Here is a 20415-nt window from a genome sequence, read left to right on the forward strand (position 1 = left end):
CGAATTGAAGATCATCAAGACCATAGGCTCTGAACCTTTCTCTTCTCTTGTTTCTGTTCTCTGAATATATGAACTGTTGGGTCTGAAATTTACTTTGTTACTTGTGTACCTTTGCTGAACCCCCATCTATCCTTGCTGAATTGTTGTTACTCTTTGCTGGATATTGAGTTAGTAGTTATTTTCTTGTGAGCTACTAGCAAGTTAATTGGTTGCATGAGGTGTGCATGATGGCTGAACCATCTTCCATGTGTTATCTTTGAATCCTTTACCTTTCCTGTCTATTATGTAATTTTTGCTTGGATCCAGTGACTACTTGTTACCACGACAGTTCGATTAGTCTGATAAGTTGTCTCTAGCTCTATTAAAATCAAATATTCTATTGCCCTAAATTTTTCGAATGCGTGCTTCGAAGTTCTCGATCCCTGTGGAGAACCGACATTCTAAATCACTATATCTACCTCTGATCATTTTGGCGCCGTTGCCGAGGATCTAAATATCATTAGCACATTAGTAGAAGAAGATCAGGATTTATTTTAGGTCGATTCCATAGTATTGCTGGCAAGTAACCATTTTCTAACATTGGCTGTATTTTTGAGAAAAACTAGCATGTGTCAATCTCAGGAACTTTACAGGAAATTATCTTATGTTAGAATCTGAAGAACGTTCACTAGAGCCATTTGATCGAGAAATTGAAAGGACTTTATTGAGAAGAACAAGAGAGAATCAAACATAGTTTCAAGTTGCTGAAATTTTGCAAGATCAAGAAGAAGAAAAGATGCCTGATCCAGTGCCTTTGCTCGGGGACTTGTTGGTCCCAAGAGATCATGGGATACCAGGAGAAATGGTGCAACCAATGATTCAAGCAAACAATTTTGAATTGAAGCCAGCTCCGATTAACATGGTATAGCAGTCCAGATTTGGTGGAACAGCTTTAGAAGACCCACATGAGCATATAAGGACTTTCATGGAGTATTGTAACACCCTCAAACAAAATGGAGTTTCACCGAGTGCTATCAGATTGTCACTATTTCCATTTTCCTTGAGAGATGGAGCAAGAGTATGGCTTCACTCATTGCCAGAACATCTGAAGAATACTTGGGAGACTTTATTGCAGATATTTCTTAAGAGATACTTTCCACCAACAAAATCTGCTGAATACAGGGACAAGTTAACAAGGTTCACTCAATATGATGGACAAATTTTGTACGATGCATGGCAAAGATTCAACTCTTTAATCAGAATGTGTCCTCATCATGGTTTAGAAAGATGGCTGGTGTTACAAACCTTTTACAGAGGATTGACTACTTAGACCAGAGCTTTTGTCGATTCTGCTGCTAGAGGAGGAATCATGAACAAAACTCTTGATGAAGCATTTGCATTGATTGAAAGTATGTCATCTCATCATTTCCAATGGTTGAGTGAAAGAGCAATAGAACCACCGCATCTTAGTGTGTACAATGTGTCTGCAAATGATAGCATGGCGGCTCAGATTGCCATATTGAACAAGAAGATGGACAATATCATGTCAAATTCCATCGGTACATCTGTAGCTTCAGTAAGTGTGCCTCAAATGTGTGATGTATGTGGCCAAGCAGGTCATCCTTCAACAGATTGTACCTTCTACTCAGAAATCGGATCATCGATTTCAGAAGTAAGTTATGCCCAAAGTCAAGGTCCATTCTCAAACAGCTACAATCCTTCTTGGAGGAACCATCCATACTTGTCATAAAAGAACAATCAGTCATATGCAAGTGGATCGATAGTACAAGGAAATCGACCACCAAATCATCCAAGTCAATTTCAAGTGCCGAGGCAGAATGAACAACAAAATGTTCAGTCAAAATGGAATGGAGGAAATCATGAAGATACAGTTGGAATTGGTGAACAAGATGACAATGAAGTTAATAGCTTAAAAGATTCTGCTAAGATGCTTGTGAGCAAAATGGATAGTATGGTGGGAGAAAATGAAGCAAGACTGCCTGCTCAACCAATTCCAAACCCGATAGCTCACTGTGGGGCAATATCTTCAGTTGATGCAGTGACTACAAGGAGTGGAGTTATGTCAGGACAATTACTTACTACTCCGAAGACATATGTCCCTCCTGCTATGAGGCCAAGTTAATCCAGAACTCCACCTTCAACATCATCAGAGAAACTAATGGAGAAAGAAGTTGATAACCAAATTGAAACTGAAGTCAAATATCCTTGTTTTCAAACAATAGTTGAGCCTTTGCTAGAGGAAGCAATAAGAACCAACAACATTCACTTTCTTGAGAGGTTTGATAACCACAAGTATAGCGGGTCAATTGTAGCCTCTTTCGATAAGTAAGAGTGTCGAACCCAACAAGTTCTATCGACCACCGATACAACTCTATGCATGCTTAACATTCGCTTTACCTAAAACAAGTAAGAAACTAGAAGGACTTTGTAGGTGTTGTTGGATAGGTTTGCAACAATATAAATAGCACGTAAATATAAACTAGGGGCTGTTTAGATAAAGAAGCAATAAATTTAGTATAGCGAGTGTGGAAAAGTGGTGGTAGGACATGTGAAATTGTCCCTAAGCAATTGACTACTTTACTATACCGATAGCAAGTTTTATGTGGGAGAGGCCACTTCTAGCATGTCATCGCTGACTTGGAATTCTATGCACTTATGATTGGAACTATTAGCAAGCATCCGCAACTACTAATGCTCATTAAGGTAAAACCCAACCATAGGATTAAGATATATTGGTCCCCTTCAATCCCGTATGCATCAATTTCTACGCTACGTTCAAGCTTCTGTCACTCTTGCCCTCCAATACATACTCCTATCAACATACAACTAACCGATGGTGTGATCCACGTGTGCGCTCATATGATGGGCACCAAAGGACAGCAACGTAACCACAAGCAAATTAAACCAATCATAGCAATTCACCAATTACCGATAGGACAACGAAAATCTACTCAGACATCATAGGATGGCAACACGTCATTGGATAATAGTATGAAGCGTAAAGCACCATTTTCAAGTAGAGGGTACATCGGGTTGCGGGAGAGTGGACCGCTGTAGATAGATGGGGGAAGGTGATGGAGATGTTGGTGAAGATGACGGAGGTGTTGGTGTAGATCACAGTGATGATGATGGCCCCAGCGGCATTCTGGCGCCACCGGGAGAGAGGGGTGGAGAGCCCCCCATCTTATTCTTCTTCCTTGACCTTCCCCCTAGATGGGAGAAGGGTTTCCCCTCTCGTCCATGGTCTCCATGACATGGGAGGGGTGAGAGCCCCTCCGAGATTGGATCTGTCTCTCTGTCTCTCTCTGTTTCTACGTTCCTGGTTCTGCCCTTTCACCGTTTCTTATATTCCCAGAGATCCATAACTCCGATTTGATTGAAACCTTCAACATGATTTGTTTCCAGATATTAGCTTTCTTGCGGTGAAATAAGAGCAGCAACTGCCTTACGAGGTGTCCATGAGGGTCAGGGGCGTGCCCACCCCCCTGGGGCGCGCCCCCTGCCTCGTGGGCCCCTCGAGCATCGTCTCGTGTTGATTCTTCTTCCCAAAATTCATAAATATTCCAAAAAAATTCTCCGTCCGTTTTTATCCCATTTGGACTCCGTTTTATATGGATTTTCTGTGAAATAAAAACATGCAACAAACAGGAACTGGCAGTGGGCACTGGATCAATATGTTAGTCCCAAAAATAATATAAAAAGTTGCCAAAAGTATATGAAAGTTGAATAATATTGGCATGTAACAATCAAAAATTATAGATACGACGGAGACGTATCATCATCCCCAAGCTTAATTCCTGCTCGTCCTCGCGTATGTAAATGATAAAAAAGATAATTTTTGATGTGGAATGCTACCTAACATGATCTTGATCATGTAATCTAATCATGGCATGAATATTAAGATACGAGTGATTCAAAGCAATAGTCTATCATTTGGCATAAAAGAATTTAATACTCGGGAATCCCAACAAACAATCATGTCTTTCAAAATATCAATGCTAAAGAACGTTATCCCTACAAAATCATATAGTCTTTTATGCTCCCTTTTCCTAACACAAGGTACCCCTCATGCTCATCTCGGTGTCAGCCAAGCAATTTGTTCATGCTTTTTAACGCGCTTCAGCTTTTTCAACCCTCATGCAGTACATGAGGGCAAGCCATGGACATAGCACTATGGTAGGAATAGAATATGATGATGGAGGTTGTGTGGAGAAGACAAAAAAGGGAGAAAGTCTCACATTGACGCAGCTAATCAGTGGGCTATGGATATGACCATCAACTGATGTCAATGCGAGGAGTAGGGATTGCCACGCAACGGATGCACAAAAAGCTACAAGTGTATGAAAGCTCAAACTGGAAACTAAGTGGGTGTGCATCCAACTTGCTTGCTCATGAAGACCTCAGGCATTTGAGGAAGCCCATCATCGGAATATACAAGACAAGTTCTATAATGAAAATTCCCACTAGTATATGGAAGTGATAACTCAAGAGACTCTCTGTATGAAGAACATGGTGCTATTTTGAAGCACAAGTGTGGTAAAAGGATAGTAACATTGCCCCTTCTCTCTTTTTCTCTCATTTTTTTATTTTCTTTTCTTATTGGTGGGCTTATTTGGCCTCTTTTTTTATTTGGGCTTCTTTGGCCTCTTTTATTTTTCATAAAGTCCGGAGTCTCATCCCGACTTGTGGGGGAATCATAGTCTCCATCATCCTTTCCTTACTGGGGCAATGCTCTAATAATGATGATCATCACACTTTTATTTACTTACAACTCAATATTACAACTCGATATGTAGAACAAAGATATGACTCTATATGAATGCCTCTGGCGGTGTACCGGGATGTGCAATGATTTAGCATAGCAAAGATATCAAAAAACAGACAAGCCATGAAAACAGCATGCTAGATATCTTACGATCATGCAAATCAATATGACAATGAATGCCCAAGTCATGTATATGATGATGATGGAAGTTGCATGGCATTATATCTCGGAATGGCAATGGAAATGCCATAATAGGTAGGTATGGTGGCTGTTTTGAGGAAGATATAAGGAGGCTTATGTGTGATAGAGCGTATCGTATCACGGGGTTTCGATGCACCGGCGAAGTTTGCACCAACTATCGAGGTGAGAAAGGGCAATGCACGGTACCGAAGAGGCTAGCAATGATGGAAGGGTGAGAGTGAGTATAATCCATGGACTCACATTAGTCATAAAGAACTCATATACTTATTGCAAAATTTTATTGGCCCTCGAAGCAAAGTACTAGTACGCATGCTCCTAGGGGGGAGGTTGGTAGGAGTTAACCATCGCGCGCCCCCGACCTTCACACAAAGGTAAACAATCAAAATACAATGCACGCCAATGTGGTTACATAGTTAGGAGACCATACGTGCATGCTTTGGGAATCACAAACCATAACACCAATATTCTTACTAAACACAACCTTTTACTAGAACCTCCCACATATTATCATCTCTATATCGCAAAACTATTGCAAGGAATCAAACATATCATATTCAGTGATCTACAAGTTTTATGTAGGATTTTATGACTAACCATGTGAATGACCAATTCCTGTCATCTCTCTAAATAGATATAAGTGAACCAAGAGTGTTTAATTCTTTCTACAAAAGATATGTCCACGCTCTAACAAATATAAGTGAAGCAAAAGAGCATTCTACAAATGGCGGTTATCTATGTGAAGAGAAACAGGCAATCCAAACTTCAAATGATATAAGTGAAGCACATGAAGCATTCTATAAAGCCATACTCAAAAGATATAAGTGAAGTGCAATGAGCATTCTATAAATCAACCAAGGACTATCTCATACCAGTATGGTGCATAAAAGAAAAGTGAAAACTAAATGCAAAAGACGCTCCAAGATTTCACAAATCACATGAACGAAACGAATTCGAAAACATACCGATACTTGTTGAAGAAAGATGGGATGCCTTCCGGGGCATCCCCAAGCTTAGACGCTTGAGTCTCCTTGAATATTTACTTGGGGTTCCTTGGGCATCCCCAAGCTTGAGCTCTTGCCTCTCATCTTTTTCCTCATAACGAGACCTCCTCGATCTTCGAACACTTCATCCACACAAAACTCAACAGAAAACTCGGTAAGATCCGTTAGTATAATAGAGAAAATCACTACTCTAAGTATTGTTGAAAACCAATTCATATATTGTTTTTGCATTGTAGCTACTGTAATATATCTTTTTCATGGCTTAATCCACTGATAGAAATTGATAGTTTCATCAAAACAAGCAAACTATGCATCAAAAACAGAAACTGTCTTAAACAGGACAGTCTGTAGTAATCTGAACATTCACCATATTTCTGTTACTCCAAAAATTCTGAAAAAATTAGGAAAAATAAAATATTTGTATATAAATACAGTGCAAACAGTTTCAGAACCGTATCATATTCCAGTAAAAAATTGTAAAATCCCGCACTACAGCCGAAGTTTCTGTCCTGCACCGCACAAATCAACAAGCATTGTAAACATCCTAAAGGCAAACCTTGGCACATTATTTTTATTATAAAACTTTATAAAAGCACACAACAAAAATAAATGAGTCTCTAAAACTTCTGGGTTGTCTCCCTGGCAGCGCTTTCTTTAAAGCCATTAAGCTAGGCATATAGTGCTCAGGTAATGGATCCACCCGGATCCCAAGGTATATCAAAGACAATTTTAATTAACAATGATTTGGAATTTAGTAGTGAGCACAAAGTAACATATATCATGCAACAACAAAGTCTAACTCTCTTCCTATGAATCTACATGTCATAAAAACAATTCATGCACACATAGTAAGGCCAATGCATAGCTTAAACAGTTTCTTGCAATTTTATCGTATTGGAAACATGGAGAGGCGGAGATGTAGTTCCTATCTCATAATAATTGCAAGTTGGAGCAGCAAGCACATGCATATTATATATATCAAAATCATCATGTGTAGTAGTAAAACGCAACCCATCAATATAATCCTTAATAAGGTCAAACTTCTCCGATATAGTGTAGTAGGGAGAATTCAAAAAGATAATAGGACTATCATGCGTGGGTGCAATAGCAACAATTTCATGTTTAACATAAGGAGCTATAGCAAGTTCATCTCCATAAGCATAATTCATATTGGCATCATGGCCACAAGCATAGCAAGCATCATCAAAAAGGGGTATTTCAAGAGAATCAACGGGATCATGACAATCATCATAGCAATCATCCTTCGGTAAGCACGAAGGGGAATTAAACAATGTATGAGTTGAAGTGTTAGTCAAATTAGAAGGTGGGCACGGGTAGCTAATCTGCTCTTCCTCCTTTCGTTCTTCGCTCTCCTCATCATCTTTTTCATCCAATGAGCCCACAGTTTCATCAATTCCTTCTTCCATAGACTCCTGCAAAATATTAGTCTCTTCTTGGACAGCGGAGGAGTCCTCAATATATGGTTTAACATAGGCATTAGAAGAATAGTTATCATAACAATATTTAAGTATGGCAAAATTTGCAGATTTGTAAAGAGTAGCATCATACTTTCCAATCAAAGAATCAATTTCATAAGCACCCTTAGAAGCAATAAATTCTTCAATTTGTTGAACATCATAGTAATTATAAACACCCTTAGCATACGAACATATGATTCCATTATCACTAAACTCACATTGGTAGGGAAGGTGTTTCTTAGGGTCTTCAGTACAACAAGTAAAATCATATATTTCACATATATTCCAAGCATAGACTTGCAAACGATGAATTTGATCCAGTAAAAGTTTCCCTTTTTGAGATAAGCGGCATCACACATAACAAGCATGCTCATCTAAAGATTTTCCCTCAACTAACCTAGTTGGGGTTTCAGCACGAGCACAAAGGGATCTAAGATGATTCAAGTAAAAAGCTACAGGAGTGTGATAGATTTTGAGTGGTTCTTCAACCATTGGTGTAGTAGGTACAACTATTTTTTTGGTATTTTGTGTTTCCTACCCATAACTAAAGATAGAAAAAAAGAGCACAAAATAAAATCTACTTAGTGATAAAGCAAACAAGCACACATGAGAATACTCACCCCACGCTATAACTCCCCGGCAACGGCGCCAGGAAAAGGTCTTGATAACCCACAAGTATAGGGGATCGATTGTAGCCTCTTTAGATAAGTAAGAGTGTCGAACCCAACGAGGAGCTAAAGGTAGAACAAATATTCCCTCAAGTTCTATCGACCACCGATACAACTCTACGCATGCTTAACGTTCTCTTTACCTAAAACAAGTATGAAACTAGAAGGACTTTGTAGGTGTTGTTGGATAGGTTTGCAAGAATATAAAGAGCATGTAAATATAAACTAGGGGCTGTTTAGATAAAGAAGCAATAAAGTCAGTATAGCGAGTGTGAAAAAGTGGTGGTAGGAGTTGCAAAATTGTCCCTAAGAAATTGACTACTTTACTAGACCGATAGCAAGTTTTATGTGGGATAGGCCACTACTAGCATGTCATCCCTGACTTGGAATTCTATGCACTTATGATTGGAACTATTAGCAAGCATCCGCACCTACTAATGTTCATTACGGTAAAACCCAACCATAGCATTAAGACATATTGGTCCCCCTTCAATCCCGTATGCATCAATTTCTATACTAGGTTGAAGCTTCTTTCACTCTTGCCCTCCAATACTTATTCCTATCAACATAGAACTAACCCTATGGTGTGATCCACGCGCGTGCTCATATGATGGGCACCAAAGGATAGCAACATAACCACAAGCAAATTAAACCAATCATAGCAATTCACCAATTACCGATAGGACAATGAAAATCTACTCAGACATCATAGGATGGCAACACATCACTGGATAATAATATGAAGCATAAAGTACCATGTTCAAGTAGAGGGTACAATGGGTTGCGGGAGAGTGGACCGCTGTAGATAGATGGGCGAAGGTGATGGAGATGTTGGTGAAGATGACGGAGGTGTTGGTGTAGATCACGGTGATGGTGATGGCCCCGGCGGCATTCTGGCGCCACCAGGAGAGGGGGGAGAGAGCCCCGCTTCTTCTTCTTCTTCCCTGACCTTCTCCCTACACTACTACAAGGGCTATAGATGAAATGGACACTAATGGCGCACTTGTGATGTGGTGCGCCATTACTATATTCTAATGGCGCACCATGTCTCGGTGCGCCATTAGTAATATATTACTAATGGCGCACCTGGTGTGTGGTGCGCCATTAGTAGTTTGGAAAAAAACATAAAAAAATTGTTACTAATGGCGCACCATTGCATAGTGCGCCATTACTAATTGACATAGTAATGACGCACCACATCCGTCGTGCGCCATTAGTAGTTTTGACAAAAAAAGTAAAAAAAAATAAAAAAAAATTGTTACTAATGGTGCACCATGTCTCGGTGCGCCATTACTAGTTTTAACTAGTAATGGCGCACTTTCCACTGGTGCGCCATTACTAAGTTTTTTTCAAAAAAATATCAACTTTTTTTTATTTTTTTTCAAAACTAGTAATGGCGCACCGTGGGTGTGGTGCGCCATTACTAGTTAAACTAGTAATGGCGCACCACCCCACGGTGCGCCATTACTAACTTGCCCCAACACCGAATGCAACTCCCCCCCCCCTGGATCGCCTTTTCAGTTTTAAAAAAAATAAAAGAAAATGATGGAAATGTCAAAAAAAATAAAAGATAATATGTTTCCCATGTGATATGTGCTCTAGTTTTTGGGAAAATTTACAAATATGAATTTCAACTTTATTTGCAAAATCTCTCTGAAAATTTGTAAAATGGGCATAACTTTTGCATACGAACTCAGATGAAAAAGTTTTTTATATGAAAAATCATCTACTCGAAAATCCCCAAAAACCTAACAGAAAAAAGTTACGGGGCTTTCAAGATCTAGCGGCAAAAAAATTCAAAAAATTTCAAACTTACTAGTGGCGCACCGTGGATGTGGTGCGCCACTAGTAACAGAAAAAAAATTGTTTTTGAATTTTTTTCAAAAAATAATACGTAATATGATCAGGAAGTTTGAAATATTTTTCAAAATTTCATCATAGTCATGAACATGAACAAAGTTCTAGACATCAACAAGGTATAACAGGATTGATATGCTAGATATATCAACAAGTGCCTGTGAAGTGAGCTGTTGCTGGCGTTAGATAGAACTCTGAAGTTAAGCGTGCTTGGGCTGGAGTAGTGTGAGGATGGGTGACCTTTCGGGAAGTTTGACCACGGAGTGCGATTTGACCTGAGATTAAGCATATTGACCCGAGATTAAGCCATAGTGAACTGAGGTTAAGAAAAATTTGAAAAAAAAATTAAAAAAACTGAAAAAAAAAATTAAAAAAAAATTTCTAAAAAAATTTTGAAAAAAAATGTTACTAATGGCGCACTTCTATGTGGTGCGCCATTAGTATACCAGATACTAATGGCGCACCGTGGGCTATACTAATGGCGCACTACATGGTGCGCCATTAGTATACCAGATACTAATGGCGCACCACTGGTGCGCCATTAGTAAAAAATACTAATGGCATGCTAGTAATGGCACACCGGTAGTGCGCCATTAGTAGGCAAAACCGGTGCGCCATTAGTAGGCCTTTTTCTAGTAGTGCTAGATGGGAGAAGGGTTTCCCCTCTGTTCCATGGTCTCTATGGCGTGGGAGGGGCGAGAGCCCCTCTGAGATTGGATATGTCTCTCTGTTTCCGCGTTCCTGGTTCTACCCTTTCACCGTTTCCTATATACGCGAAGATCCGTAACTCCGATTGGATTGAAACCTTCAACACGATTTGTTTTCGGATATTGGTTTCTTGTGGGGAAAGAAGAGCAACAACCGCCTTACGGGGTGTCCACGAGGGTCGGGCCGCGCCCCATGCATCATGGGCCCCTCGAGCATCGCCTCGCGTTGATTCTTCTTCCCAAAATTCATAAATATTCCAAAAAAATTCTCCGTCCGTTTTTATCCCGTTTGTACTCCATTTGATATGGGTTTTCTACGAACCAAAAAACATGCAACAAACAGGAACCGACACTGGGCACTGGATCAATATGTTAGTCCCAAAAATAGTATAAGAAGTTGCCAAAAGTATATGAAAGTTGGATAATATTGGCATGGAACAATCCAAAATTATAGATACGACGGAGACGTATCAAGGTTCAACAAACCCAAAAATGACAGGCAATTTGCCAAATTCTTGGAAACTATGGAAGGAGTTCAGATTACTTGTGGGGACCCCGACTCATAAGTCTTGATCACCGAATGCACGTGTACAGTGATCCCAGAGATCAATGCTCACTGAACACACAGAAACTGAATAACAAGAGTCTTGCATCCATACATACCGTATTACACAAGTAAGACCATTAGGGTCGAGTCTTGAGTATAACATCGCAGCAGAAATCTTCGTCGATAACTTGGACCCATGTCATCTGCCTTAACCCTACAGGCATTCTGACTATGAAACGTCCTAGCTCGCATGTTCGTCGCTGAAGTATTCATCATCATATCCTATTCTTTCATGCCTGGCCAATAAAATAACCAGTGGCAAGCCAATGAGTACTTTGAATGTACTCGCAAGCAACCCATGCTTTGGTTCAAGATACAACAATGCATGATATAAGTAAATTTTTGCAGAAAGCTAGTTTTGAGTGCAATGACATGTTCAACAACTTGTAAGACATGCATCAAGAGAATTGAAGTAACCATGAGGACAGGTTACAGGTATCAACATAAATAGAGTGGGCACCAACCCATCTCAATCACGTCAAGTCCTTTGACTTGACCCAAGTAGTTATCAAACACACACACTGGTTTGTAAACTCTGGACATAGTTTAAGCAGCACCGCCCAACTGTCCTTGACCGTGGACACAGCTATTCGAATAGTTTTACACTCTGCAGAGGTTGCACACTGTACCCACAAGATCCGGGGAACTTTCATGTCATCCACGACCCGCGATACCTCAAGTACCTGGGGTAAGCACCCGATCACTACCTTTCCCTGGACGACACTGACATGGAGTCCACTCGTTGTTCCGTATCATCACGATGTACATCATACGAGACTCACTCGAGATCGTAACATCCGAGAGGGGACACAACGGTGTATCCGGTGTCCTATAAAGACAGTCATGGCCGCCCTACCTGGCACGACCCCGTCCCGAGAGAGAGCACCAACTCTCCCCCGTCACTAGTAATGCGGGCTCCAAGCTAGTATCGACCTAGGTAATCAATAATTCCCTCTCCCATATAAGCGTAGAGTGGTTGCACATGTAAGGTTGGGACAGTCGACAAATCTTAAATCTAATCTGTTTTCGAAAACAACACACACTTTCCTTGGTACACCACTTCATCATCAAGTGGTTACCCATCTTGTCATCTCCCTCGGGCATAAGTGGCACCCGACGGGGTTTTCAAAAAGTCCTTTGAAAATACTTTGTCTCCATCATGCATATACTCGTCCCTTTTGCATAGCATCTACTGTAGCATCCTATCTACTCCCACCGGCATAACACTCATAAGAAGGTAGGGTCATGCATAATGCAAGTATCAACGAGGAAGTAACGATGGCAACCATCAATGTGGATACCACCTCATCATGATTCCATTGCAACAACAATATGGTGCTATATGACATGCATAAAAAGGGTTTCATAGACATGGTCAAAGGGTTGCTTGCCTGTTTTAACAAAGTCTTCGAGGTCTTCAAATATCTCTGGTCCAACTTCGGGCATTTCGTCTACTTCGTCAACTATCGTCGAAAACAACCATAATAAGCAACACGACAAGGCAAGAATAAAAGTGCTCTAAAAAATGTGAGTTGGCCTTTTCTAGGATACCTCTGGTCATATAAGGAATGACCAAGGCGATTTCATTGGAAGTGGATCAATGGATATTTCTAAACATTTCAATATGATGGAATCAATGGATTTGATGGATCCACAAGTTGTACACAGAATGCCATTTTATAAAAATGAGTAAAAGTACCCATTAATTCAGGCATGATTTTAGAAACATTTAGAAATTGGTTTCACTGGATTTGGAGTTGAAATGAATATAATATGGGTTTTTGAAGTGGACTTATGTGGATAAATGACCTTTTTAAAAGTTTCAGTGAAAACCAAGGACAACAAAAATGTCCACTGGGGCCTATTAAATAGGACTTGATTTATGGAGTCTCTGGAAATTTGAATCATCAAATTTGGAGTTCATTTGATTTTTTGTGGATTTTACAAATTTACATAAAAAGAAAAAGAAAAAGGAAAGGGAAAGGGTTTTACCCTTATCCAGCGCACTGGGCACAGTTTAGCAGTGGGCCGGCCCAGTGGCTCGGCTGGACAGGCAGAGGAGGCGACGTCGAAGGCGGGTTCACGGAGTGCGCCAACGCTCGAGGAAAGCGGATCCGGCCGAAGCCGTCTCCACTTAAACGGGCGGGGCCCAGCCGCTGGGTCGCCGACGCGCGGGGCCCACCTGTCGGGTTCATCCCCAACCTCCCGCTCGAATAGAGCAGAGGCAAGGGGCGGCGTCAGCGGTGACTTGCCGGCGCACACAGGGCGTCTCCGGCGATGCTCTGCCCACCGGCGTGCCCAGGGGACCCTGCCGCGTCCAACCGTGGGTGGCACGATCTTCCCGGGGCACCGGGCTGAGCAGGGTGTTGGCCGCGGCGGACGAGGCCGGCGGTGATGGTGGGCACGGCACTACAGCCACCGGGAGCAGTAACCGGAGTGCGGGTAACCTTCGGGGGGTCGTGGAAGATTGATTGGGACGCATAGGTGGAGGGGATGGTGCTCGGGCGTCGTGAATTTACGATATGGACGGCGACTCGGCTTCGGCCTTGGAGGTGGATGGGGGGCACGGGAGGAAGAATGGCACGGTCCAGGGGGTCCAGGGGAGGGAGAGAGGGTAGTTGGAGACGACATAGGGCTCGGGGGTGGCCTTTAAATAGGCGGGCAACGGTCCACCGAGGGCTCGTGCGCCGGCGAGCTCGTTGACGTCGACACGTGTCACGGGAGCTCGTCGTGGTGTGTCTGGGGCATTCTTGGATTCAGTCCAGAGCTAGGGGAGAGAATAGAGAGCAGGGGGGCCAGGGGCACCGCACGTGTGAGTTAGCTCATTGGAGCTCTCGGGCGGCCGGCGCGCGTGTGAGTAGAGGCAGCAGGAGGGAGAAGGAGGAGGGGGACCAGGCTGTGGCGTGTTGCGGATGTCGAGGAGCATCGTCGGGCGCGCTGGGGAGGCCCGAGGTGGTCGGAGGTGGTTGGCAGGGGGCGGCTACAGTGCGGGAGCGCACTGTAGCGCGCTCCAGAGCGTGCCTTTGGCTGCCATGGCATTGTTTAAGGGGCAGGGGCGCGCCCACTCATGTCTGGTAGCGCTAGGGAGAAGTAAACAAGTGGGGAGGGGCATTGGATGCCCTCGAGATCCACTGGAGTGAGGAGGGAGGTGAGAAAGGAGAAGAATATTGCTGTCCAGGAAGGTAAATGGGGTGTTTCACCCCTCAATCATTGAGCAATGGCCAGGGGGAGGTTACTGGTCGGTAGAAGAGGTCTAGGTGGGGCTGTGGTAAAATGTTGAGGCCATGGAGAAGAGTGGAAGTGGTCAAAACAGGGGGTTTAGTAAAATGGCAGAAGGTGTTTGTTGCTGGTTTGGGCAAGAATATGAACTCCTCTTGTCATGAGGCTTGACAGTGTCAAATGGCATGAGATAATAAGGGGTTTCACCAATATTGAGTTCATTTGGGCAAAGTTGCCAATGCAACTTTTGTAAACCCTAAAAATCAACAGAAATGGACTTGTGTAGATCTAGTTGAGCAAATCACTTCTCCTTGATGCACCACTTGGTTTAGTGGCCTCATTTGGTCATGTGAATATGCTCACAAAAGTTGGGGTCAAGGAGAGAAAGTTGGTAGTACAAAGTTGTTCAAACTAGATTCTGGTCAGAGAGGGTTTTGGGGCACTTTGATCAATATAACATTTTCTCCAACTTATGCCATTTGGTCTAGATGAATTATTAGACCATTTGAGCATGTTCACAAGGGTTGAGAACATTTGGACATGTTTGGCAATGTAAAGTTGCTCAAACTTCAAAATGGACAGAAATGGTTTTGAGGGGATTTCATGGGGTTATACTATTCTCCATGACATGATACTTGTCCAGATCATCAAACATATCATATGTGACATGCTAGAATTTTCTTGGAATTTTTGGAGAATATTTCCTTCGTAAATATTTCAAAATCTTGAAATATCCAGAAAGGGTTTTTGAGGGATGTGACCAATATTTTTAACACGACCATGTGTTGAAACTCTTATATATGGAAAATATATGTCCACTGAGTTTCACTGATTTTTGCAAATATTTTTAAAACAATAAAATAATTTTTCCCTATTAAAGACCATTTCTGGCCCTAAGAAATAGCTTTTAAATAAAATAGGAAAATAACTTTTAAAATTATATTTTTGTGGTTTATGGGAATCCTACATCTGATAGGATTCAAATATATTTTTGGAAAGAGTTTTGCTGCCCTTAATTAAGTACTTGCGGTGCAAATCTCAATTCGGGGGGTTTTGGAAAACTAAATTTTGAAAATACTATTTGGCCAAATTATTTTTGTAAGAAATTATTTTTATGTCCTATACACATGGCATGATCATTGGTCAAGGTTTTTGGATCAAGGGGAAGGAGTATAAGGGTTGGAGAATTTATTTGATTTTTAGAGCACTTGCAAACAACAGTCAAACATTCAATCAAAGCAAAGACAAAACACTCAAAAGTTTTTGTGAAACCACATTTTATCATGATTTATCATCTTAAGTGTTGTGCCATGAAATTCAAGGTGTGACAGACCTACCCCCCTTACAAGAATCTCGTCCCCGAGATTCCCAAACTAGGCGCGGAAAGGGATACAGAAACTTGGATCTGGGGAGTCTTCAAGTCCTCATGTTGCTTCTGCTTCCGTGTAGTGCTCCATTGAGCTTGAAGTACTTGATGGTGTGGCTTCGTGTATGACGCTCTTCTTGATCCAGGTTGCTAATGTGTAGCTCGCAATAGGTTAGATTGGGCTAGGGGTCGATGTCTCGGTGGTCAATGTCCTTATTAGTGCTCGGGCTAGCTAGGAAGTTGGAAACACTTCCGGGGTTGTGTCATGGGGAAACATTACGCACAGTGGGTAACTCAGGTGGTAACTCTAGCTGGTAACTGTCTTCTCTTCGCCTCGTAGTGATCTCAGAGGGGGTTGTTAAACCTTGGAGTGATCTCGAAGGGGGCCGATGAATCTTGGTGTGGGTCTCCTTGTTATGGAAATGCTTGGTTCCTTAGAGAGGAGTGGCTTGCAGATACACATGGTCTTTGACGAGGAAGTTCACTTCTTGACGATGGGTTTGGTATAGTTCTTCCTCCTTGACTTGGCGGTCTTCGGATGTTCCCTAACCAGCTGAACGGTTCTTCTTTGGTCTTCGGGTAGACAAGTGGGTCACCAATCCAAGTTCTTCGTGAAGTCTCCGTTCATGGGGTACATAAGGTAGGCTGAGGCATTGGTGGTGGTCACGGTTGAGTATTGGCCAAGGTCTTCTCGACCTGGAGCCAAGGCCCAGGGTCATGACCCAACCACGTTGTGGCTTGGTGGGTCTTAGGGGTTTCAAGGATTCTAGTGTGTGGGTGAACGTTTATCATCTTATCCTTAAGCACAGTTTCTGAGATGCCAATTGTTCTATCTAGTCTTCCAAACAATTACTTTATATCACCGAAAGCATCATCTCATATAGATAAACTCCAATCGTCACTCAGGTTATTCATGTCCTCCTGACCCTCGAGAGGAGGTAACAAAAATCATACGCGTCAACTATCCCCAAACTCATGTGTGTGGCTACCCCTAAAAATCCATGGGTAGAGCATACAAGCTTCCAAGCTGGAATAAAACAGGACAATCCAAGTTCTCATCCTATTCTTCCATGGTCTAAGATAGTGCATCTCTATCCTAAGGGAACACGTCGTATGCCACTCCAGATCTTGTTTCCTTCCTATGAATCAAATCCAATAGCCCATTAATTTCCATCAATTACTACATAATCTATTAATTCCACAAATCCAATGTCTATGGTGTTCCCCATGATCTCCTAATGTTCCTATAATCCCCAGATACTTGAAAGGGCTATTTTTGCTATAGTCAGTCCACTGATTCCCATTATTATGATCTAGTAATACTCCAAGGTCAAGCTCATAAAGATGCCTAAATAAACTCCGACAATTAGTCCAATCTCCTAGCTTATCGTCCACCGAGAAACATGGTATCATGATCGAGATCATCAGTCTAAATCCAATTTACTCCGAACCATGTAGACATACTCAGCATCTATATTCAACTAGAATCAGCTACTTAAATCCAAATCTCTTGTCCAATGAGAATTCCTACATGTTCCCCAAGTCATTTACGTAATATCAACTGTCTCCTAACAATATCCCATGGCTAAGTTAAATGCAAATACTTCCAAGAATTCTAGCTTGCGAACACAATTATCCTACTAAATCCAATTTACTCAGGGGTAATGAAAGTTATGCTAATCTATACTCATGGTCCCACCAAGTTCACCTACCAACATCAAAGCCTCATAATCCACCAAATAGTCTCGGACGATTCCTCAAAGTCATTGATATAAAATCACCAAGTCATTTGTCCACTGTTCCTATATCCTTAAATTGGTCTCCCCTATGGCATCGTCAGTTTTGGTGCTATCTTAGGATGATAATGTGCTCGTTCACTATGTCCACTAGTTTCCTAATGAACCCAGTGATAAGCATGGTTACGGAGGTTTAATAGGTTCTCTTGCAATTCTGTGGGTTAAGCACATGGTTAAGGATTCGAGCTGGGGTATCTGATGAAGTCTCGAAGGGTCTAGGAATGGGTTTCTAATCTTGAGGTGTAAACATACAGGGTTGTACTTGGTCGAGGAGGTTGTAGCAAAAGTCTTCAGTGCTTGTTGGTCGCCGAGGTGGAATCCTTGGTGCATATTGTCTTGCTTGTCTTCAGTTGAGGAGAGAGATGAGAGGGAAAAGTAGCATAGAGGAGGCGGGATGCGTAAAGGGGGTTCTATAGTGCAAGTGCAAACAATCAGGTGCAAAAGGGGCCAAATACAAGCATTAAGATAACGAAGGTGATATAGACGCGTACTTGCTGCCTAGGGAAAAAGTGTGACCTATATCAAAACACAAACAAATAAAAACAAGCAACACACAATCATGGTTCTATTCGAACTATCATACGAACTCGACTGCGCATAGGGGGTACACGACTCATCCTACCCTAGGGGTTCTCGGACTCAGTAGTCGTGCCTTGTGCCTCATGCAGTCTTCTGAGTTTTCCTCAGGTGTTGCTACGTCTCTTGTAGTTGTTCGATGAAACAATCTGGGTTGAGCCTGAAGAATCTTCAACAACTTCTCTCCTGATGAGGTGATGGGGTGAAGGTGGCTCCTCGTGGCTGGCATTGACTTGATCTTCTCTTGTCTTCTTAATCATGACGATCACTTTTGCCTTTTTAAGGTGTTGGCGGTTCCAGGTGGCACTCCTTTATGCAATGACATTAACAAGGCATAATAGAGGCCCAATCTGTCGGACACATTGTTGACAATATCGTCACCGAGAGCGGGGGATGAAGAGAACCGTTTTCCTGCTCACTATAGTGAGGCGGACCAAATGGCTAGGTTCTCATCCACCGGTGGTTGCCGATACAACAACGGTAGTGACAGGGTTACTCTATTAGCGATGTATATCATGATCTTGCATATCCTATGCCGTGATCATCGTAGGCTAAGGTTGCATCATCTTGGGGCAGTGTCAAGGGTGTCACCATCTCCTGGGTCTTATGGTCCTTATTCCTTGTGGATGTATCTTCTGTTGGTATCGTCTTGTTGTGATGTCGCCAATCTTGTGTTCAGGAGATGTGGGTGAACGTCTGGCAAGGCATCTTCCTTCTAGATTATCCGCGAGGATTACAAGGAATCCAATGGTCAGGGGCATAAGGGTTCTTGCGACCAAAGGTTTTGAAGGGGAAGAGATTAATAAGGAAAGTATACCTTAGTTTTCAAAAAACTGAGAAGGGAAGAGAAGTATAGATAGTTTTGAAAACTAGTAGTTGTTTTGGAAATAGTTTTACCCTAACTAACGACCATGCTAACTAAGGCTTCCTAGAGCCAGGATGGCTCTGATACCAGCTATGTGGGGACCCCGACTCATAAGTCGTGATCACCAAATGCACGTGTACAGTGATCCCAGAGATCAATGCTCACTGAACACACAGAAGCTGAATAACAAGAGTCTTACATCCATACATACCATATTACACAAGTAAGACCACTATGGTCGAGTCTTGAGTATAACATCACAGCGGAAATCTTCGTCGATAACTTGGACCCATGTCATCTGCCTTAACCCTACAGGCATTCTGACTGTGAAACGTCCTAGCTCGCATGTTCGTCGCTGAAGTATTCATCATCATATCCTATTCTTTCATGCCTGGCCAATAAAATAACCAGTGGCAAGCCAATGAGTACTTTGAATGTACTCATAAGCAACCCATGCTTTGGTTCAAGATACAACAATGCATGATATAGGTAATTTTTTGCAGAAAGCTAGTTTTGAGTGCAATGACATGTTCAACAACTTGTAAGACATGCATCAAGAGAATTCAAGTAACCATGAGGACAGGTTACAGGTATCAACATAAATAGAGTGGGCACCAACGCATCTCAATCACGTCAAGTCCTTTGACTTGACCCAAGTAGTTATCAAACACACACTGGTTTGTAAACTCTGGACATAGTTTAAGCAGCACCGCCCAACTGTCCTTGACTGTGGACACGGCTATTCGAATAGTTTTACACTCTGCAGAGGTTGCACACTGTACCCACAAGATCCGGGGAAATTTCATGTCATCCACGACCCGCGATACCTCAAGTACCCGGGGTAAGCACCCGATCACTACCTTTCCCTAGATGACACTGACATGGAGTCCACTCGTTGTTCCGTATCCTCACGATGTACATCATATGAGACTCACTCGAGATCATAACATCTGAGAGGGGACACAACGGTGTATCCGGTGTCCTGTAAAGACAGTCATGGCCGCCCTACCTGGCACGACCCCATCCCGAGAGAGAGCAGCAACTCTCCCTCGTCACTAGTAATGCGGGCTCCAAGCTAGTATCGACCTAGGTAATCAATAATGCCCTCTCCCATATTAGGGTAGAGTGGTTGCGCATGTAAGGTTGGGACAGTCGACAAATCTTAAATCTAATCCATTTTCGAAAACAACACACACTTTCCTTGGTACACCACTTCGTCATCAAGTGGTTACCCATCTCGTCATCTACCTCGGGCATAAGTGGCACCCGACGGGGTTTTCAAAAAGTCCTTTGAAAATACTTTGTCTCC

The 20415-nt window shown here is 42.2% G+C and overlaps 1 non-coding gene across 1 annotated transcript; it reads right to left on the reverse strand.

Moving 5' to 3' along the window:
• Positions 1 to 1153: 1153 nt before the first annotated feature.
• Positions 1154 to 1260, reverse strand: LOC123140292 (small nucleolar RNA R71). Its single transcript, XR_006469920.1, has one exon. It is a non-coding gene; the product is annotated as a small nucleolar RNA R71 (small nucleolar RNA).
• Between the last annotated feature and the right edge of the window lie 19155 nt (positions 1261 to 20415).

This window comes from Triticum aestivum, chromosome 6B, assembly GCF_018294505.1.
Source record: "Triticum aestivum cultivar Chinese Spring chromosome 6B, IWGSC CS RefSeq v2.1, whole genome shotgun sequence".
Taxonomy (NCBI): domain Eukaryota; kingdom Viridiplantae; phylum Streptophyta; class Magnoliopsida; order Poales; family Poaceae; genus Triticum; species Triticum aestivum.